The sequence below is a fragment of the Dendrobates tinctorius genome, unplaced genomic scaffold (assembly GCF_039654945.1).
Source record: "Dendrobates tinctorius isolate UK_male_01 unplaced genomic scaffold, ASM3965494v1 ptg000071l, whole genome shotgun sequence".
Lineage (NCBI taxonomy): Eukaryota > Metazoa > Chordata > Amphibia > Anura > Dendrobatidae > Dendrobates > Dendrobates tinctorius.
In genome coordinates this window covers 12,195,485-12,201,484 of record NW_027361739.1, presented here as the reverse complement: position 1 = coordinate 12,201,484, position 6,000 = coordinate 12,195,485, and positions in this window count along the sequence as shown.

Sequence of the window (6,000 nt, the reverse complement as noted above, 5' to 3'; positions counted from 1 at the left end):
GTGCTGTTGGAAAGCTCTGGCTGCTGTCCTGGCTGTTTGATCCTTGACAGGCACGACTACCAGGAATCTCGAGTAGTGGTCAACGATGGTAAGGGCATAAACGTAGCCTGAACGACTTGGGACCAGCTTCACATGGTCCAGGGCAACCAACTCAAATGGTTGTTTGGTTATTATTGGCTGCAAAGAAGCTCGCTGACTGTTATGGTCCTTTCTGCGCAGGTTACATTGTCCAGACTCCCGCACCAATTTTCAATAGCCTTCTTCTTACCAGCCCAGTAGAATCTCTCCCGGAGCAAGGCCTCCAACTTCTTCCATCCAAAGAGTCCAGCTCCATTGTGGTATGCTTCCAAGACCATTGATGCCTCCCTATTTGGGACTACCACCTGCCAGACCAACTCATGAGTGTGGGCATTGATACTCCTCCAACACAGCTTTCCCTTATAGATGAGCAGCCTGCCTCTTTCTTTCCACAACTGCTAGGTTTCTTCAGGAGCATCTGGACCTGGGCATGAGTCAGCTTGTGACAGTAGCTCCTTTACCAGGCGGACTGCGGGGTCGCTATCCTGCATTTCTGCCCAGTCATGATGAGGCAATGGATTTAAGGTGGTCTGTTATGAATGGGAAACCGAGGAGGAAAAAAAAAGACAACAAGCTAAGTCTCAGAAAATCAGAGAAGTTGGTAACTATGCAGATTGCAGATCCCTGATCTTAACCGCACAACTAGCAGCAGTCGTGGAGCGTTCCTACGTTGGTCCTAGACGCCTCGTCACAACCGGAGAACTACATAAGCCTAAAGCAGGAAAAGAGGAAAACTAACTGCCCCAGAGCAGACCCAAAGGAAAGACAGCCCCCCACAAGTATTGACAGTGAAACAAGATGAAAATACAAACAAAGGCAGGAAAATAGGCTGATCAAACGATGGGGCCCAGCTAACTAAAAAGGACAGAAAAGGAAAGACACTGTCTGCAGTCTGCCAAAAAAAAACCTACAAAAATATTGTCCAACACTTCTGATAGCAAAATTAACCCTGAAGTCACTAGACTTCTAAACCTATATCAGCACTCTGAAATATTCTGAGACAGAGCAAAAAAGAGGCCAATCTAATAATGGACAAAAAGCAGATTGGCAAACACTGATTAATAGGAGTGGAATTTCAGCATAGCCCCAGCAGGGGCAGGCTGATTACACACAAAAATGAATTGACCAACAAGCGCAAGTGTGAACAATAGCAAAAAACAAACTTAACTTGAGAAGACTGGAAGAGAGCTGAAGTCCAGGACCTGAGAAGCAGACTGAATCACCAGCACCCGGATAGGGCGTCGGCTGTCTTATATCCAGTCTGATACTCCAGAGATCCAATCGTTATCTTCCTCATCCGTTTGCAGATCACTACCACTTAAACCAACCGCACTACCTCCTGTCACCACCAGAGGAAGAACGGAAGGGGAACTCTCAACTGGTGGAGCAGAAAATTAGTTTATGACAGTACCCCCCCTTGAGGAGGGGTCACCGAACCCTCATCCATGCCACCAGGCAGATCAGGATGAGCCCGGTGAAAAGCACGAACCAATTTATTGGCATGAATATCAGAGGCAGAGACCCAAGAATTATCCTCCTGGCCATAACCCTTCCTTTAGCAAATACTGGAGTCTCCATCTAACCAAACGAGAATCCAATATTTTCTCTACCTCATATTCCACATTGCATTTAACCAATACAGGATCAGGAGGTGCCGACACAGGAGCTAAAGGTTCAACAAACCTCTTCAACAGTGACTTGTGAAATACGTTATGGATTTTGAACGTAACTGGAAGAACCAATCAAAAAGAAACAGGATTAAGAATCTCCAAAATCTTATAAGGTCCAATAAATCTTGGCTTAAATTTTGGAGATGCAACCTTCAAAGGAATATTCTTAGCCAACAGCCAAACCATATCACCCACTTTAAACCGGGGACCAATGGTCCTACGCCGGTTAGAAAAACGCTGGGCCTTTTCCTGAGAGAGTGACAACTTATCCACCACTTGGTCCCATATCTGCTGCATTCTCACAACCACAGTGTCCACACCTGGGCAGGACGAAGATTCCACTTGCCCTGAAGAGAATCGAGGATGAAACACAAAATTACAGAAAAAGGGTGACATCAGAGTGGCAGAACTAGCTCTATTGTTCAGCGCAAATTCGGCCAAGGGCAAAAATGAGACCCAATCATCTTGACCAGCAGATATAAAACATCTTAAATAAGACTCCAGGGTCTGGTTTGTTCTCTCAGTCTGCCCATTGGTCTGGGGATGAAACGCGGAGGAGAAGGATAACTGAATTCCCAGATTGGAACAAAAGGCTTTCCAGAAACTGGAAACAAACTGGACCCCTCTATTGGACACAATGTTCTCAGGAATCCCGTGTAACCGAACCACCTGTTGTAAAAACAAGGGCACCAACTCAGCGGAAGATGGCAACTTTGGGAGTGGTACAAGATGGACCATCTTCGAAAATCTATCACAAATCACACAGATAACAGTCATTCTCTGAGAGACAGGAAGATCAGAAATAAAATCCATTGAGATATGGGTCCATGGCCTCTTGGGCACCGGCAGGGGCATCAGCAACCCACTAGAACGAGAACAGGGTTTAGAACGAGAACAAGTCCCACAGGACTGTAAAAAATTCCTGACATCACGAGTTAAGGCAGGCTACCAAAACGACCGACTCACCAAATCTCTGGTGCCAAAAATACCCGGATGACCAGCCAATGCGGAGCAATGGACTTCAGACATCACTCTTTTTCTCCACTGGTCAGGAACATGCACTCTTCCCATAGGGCAACGCTCGGGTTTATCCTCCTGAAATTCCTCCAGGGCGCATCTCAAATCGGGCGAAATGGCAGAAAGAACTACCCCCTCACCTAGGATAGTAGTAGGCTCGGTCACATTAAGAGATTCAGCAAAGAAACTCCTAGAAAGGGCATCTGCCTTAACATTCTTAGTGCCCGGAAGAAAAGAGACCACAAAATTAAAATGCTTGAAAAACAAGGCCCATCTAGCCTGTCTAGGATTCAAGCGTTTGGCCGACTCCAGATAAATCAGATTCTTGTGATCGGTGAGGACCACAAATTGATGTCTAGCTCCCTCCAACCAATGTCTCCACTCCTCAAATGCCCATTTCATGGCCAACAATTCCCGATTCCCCACGTCATAGTTGCGTTCAGATGGGGAAAACTTTCGAGAAAAGAAGGCACAGGGATTCATCTTAGAAGTCACAGGGTCTTTTTGGGACAACACAGCTCCTGCACCAATCTCAGAAGCGTTCACCTCCACTTGAAATGGAAGTGAGATATCAGGTTGCCGTAAACCTGGAGCTGAAGTAAATGTCCGCTTAAGCTCTTGAAATGCGGAGACAGCCTCAGGAGACCAATTCAGCACATCAGCTCCCTTCTTGGTCAGATCAGTCAGTGGTCTGACAAAACTAGAAAAATTACCTATAAATTTACGATAGAAATTAGAAAAACCCAAAAACTTCTGGAGAGCCTTCAAAGAAGTAGGCTGAACCCAATCATAAATGGCCTGTACCTTGGCCGGGTCCATTTCAATAGTCGATGGAGACAAGATAAATCCCAAAAATGAAATCCTCTGTACACCAAAGAGGCACTTCGATCCCTTAACAAACAGGGAATTCTCCCTCAAAATCCGGAACACAGTCCGGACATGTTCCACATGGGAATCCCAATCACTAGAAAAGATCAAAAATATCATCCAGATAGATGATCAAAAACTTATCCACAAAGTCTCGGAAAATATAATTCATAAAGGATTGGAAGACAGAAGGGGCATTAGAGAGCCCAAAAGGCATCACCAGGTACTCAAAATGTCCCTCCGGAGTATTAAACGCCGTCTTCCATTCATCCCCGTGCTTAATGTGAATAAGATTATACGCCCCCCTGAGGTCAAGCTTAGTAAACCAGCAGGCACTCTTAACTCTGGAGAATAAATCAGACATCAGAGGTAACGGGTACTGATATTTATCCGTCATCTTGTCAAGGGAACGATAATCAATACACGGTCTTAATGAACCATCTTTCTTGGCCACAAAAAAAACCCAGCGCCTAACGGTGACGAGGATGGTCTAATATGACCCTTCTCCAATGACTCCTTAATATAGGATCGCATAGCATCATGTTCTGGTACAGATAAGTTGAAAAGCCGACCCTTGGGAAATTTACACCCAGGCATCAACTCAATTGCACAGTCATAACTCCTATGAGGAGGCAAAGACGCAGACTTACTCTCACTAAAAACATCAGAGAAATCAGCCAGATAATCAGGAATATCATGAGACTGAGGAGAGGTGGAGAAAACAGAAGCATCCCTAAGAACACACTGACAACCCCAACTCACCACAGACACAGATTTCCAATCCAAAACTGGGTTATGAGTTTGCAACCAGGGGAACCCCAGAACAATAGTATCATACAAATTATGCAGCACCAAAAATTTACAATTTTCTTGGTGGTCTGGGGCAACTCGCATTATCACCTGGGTCCAAAACTGAGGTTTATTCTCTGCCAAATGAGTGGCATCAATACCCCTCAAAGGAATGGGCATCTGCAGAGGCGTCATGGACAAACCACAACGTTTAGCAAAGTCCAAATCCATCAGATTCAGAGCTGCTCCTGAATTCACAAAAGCCATAGTGGAAAATGTGGACAAGGAGCTGATCAGAGTAATTGCCAAAAGGAACTTAGGTTGTATACTGCCCACAGCAAATGTGTGTGCAAAATGTTTCTCTCGTTTAGGGCAGACAGAAATAGTATGAGAGGCGTCTCCACAGAAAAAACACAGCTTTTTACGCCTTCTAAACTCCCGACGTTGCGCCCTAGACAAAACCCCATCACATTGCATAGGTTCAGACATTTGTTAAAAAGGTGGCAGCGCCTCCCGTGTAGTTTTACGTTCACATAAACGCCGATCAACTTGAATGGCTAATGACATAGAGCCATCCAGACCAGAGGGAACAGGAAATCCTAACATAACATCTTTTACGGTCTCTGACAAACCTTTCCGAAAGAGAGCTGCCAATGCACTATCATTCCATGTAGTAAGGACCACCCACTTTTGGAATTTTTGACAGTACAACACTGCAGGATCCTGACCCTGGTTTAATGCCAACAGGGTTCTCTCAGCTTGATCAACGGAATTAGGTTCATCATACAACAACCCCAAGGAGTGAAAAAATGCATCCACATTAGTCAGAATAGGATTTTCAGTTGTCAGAGAAAAGCCCAATCTTGGGGATCACCGCGCAGCAAAGAGATGATAATTTTAACCTGCTGCACAGAGCTCCCCGATGAGTTAGGCTTCAAAGCAAGAAACAATTTACAATTATTCTTAAAATTCAGAAATTTAGACCGATCCCCAGAAAACACATCAGAAGTAGGAATCTTGGGTTCAGCAGCATGTGACTGAATAAGGTAGGTGGAGATTCCCTGTACTTCAGCAGCAAGCTGCTCCACACGATCAGACAGTTGCTTAATCTCCATCAGGAAAAAAATCCTACGGCCCCAGAGAAAAAGAGGAAAAAATACATAAAAAAAAAAAAACAATTCTGACACTTTTTTTTTTCTTTCTCTAACAATTCTTTCCTGCTTTTGAGTACCTTAGAATCTGCGGTATGGCTGGTGATTCTGTTATGAATGGGAAACCGAGGAGGAAAAAAAAAAGACAACAAGCTAAGTCTCAGAAAACCAGAGAAGTTGGTAACTATGCAGATTGCAGATCCCTGATCTTAACCGCACAACTAGCAGCAGTCGTGGAGCGTTCCTACGTTAGTCCTAGACGCCTCATGACAACCGGAGAACTACATAAGCCTAAAGCAGGAAAAGAGGAAAACTAACTGCCCCAGAGCAGACCCCAAAGGAAAGACAGCCCCCACATGTATTGACAGTGAAACAAGATGAAAATACAAACAAAGGCAGGAAAATAGGCTGAGCAAACGATGGGGCCC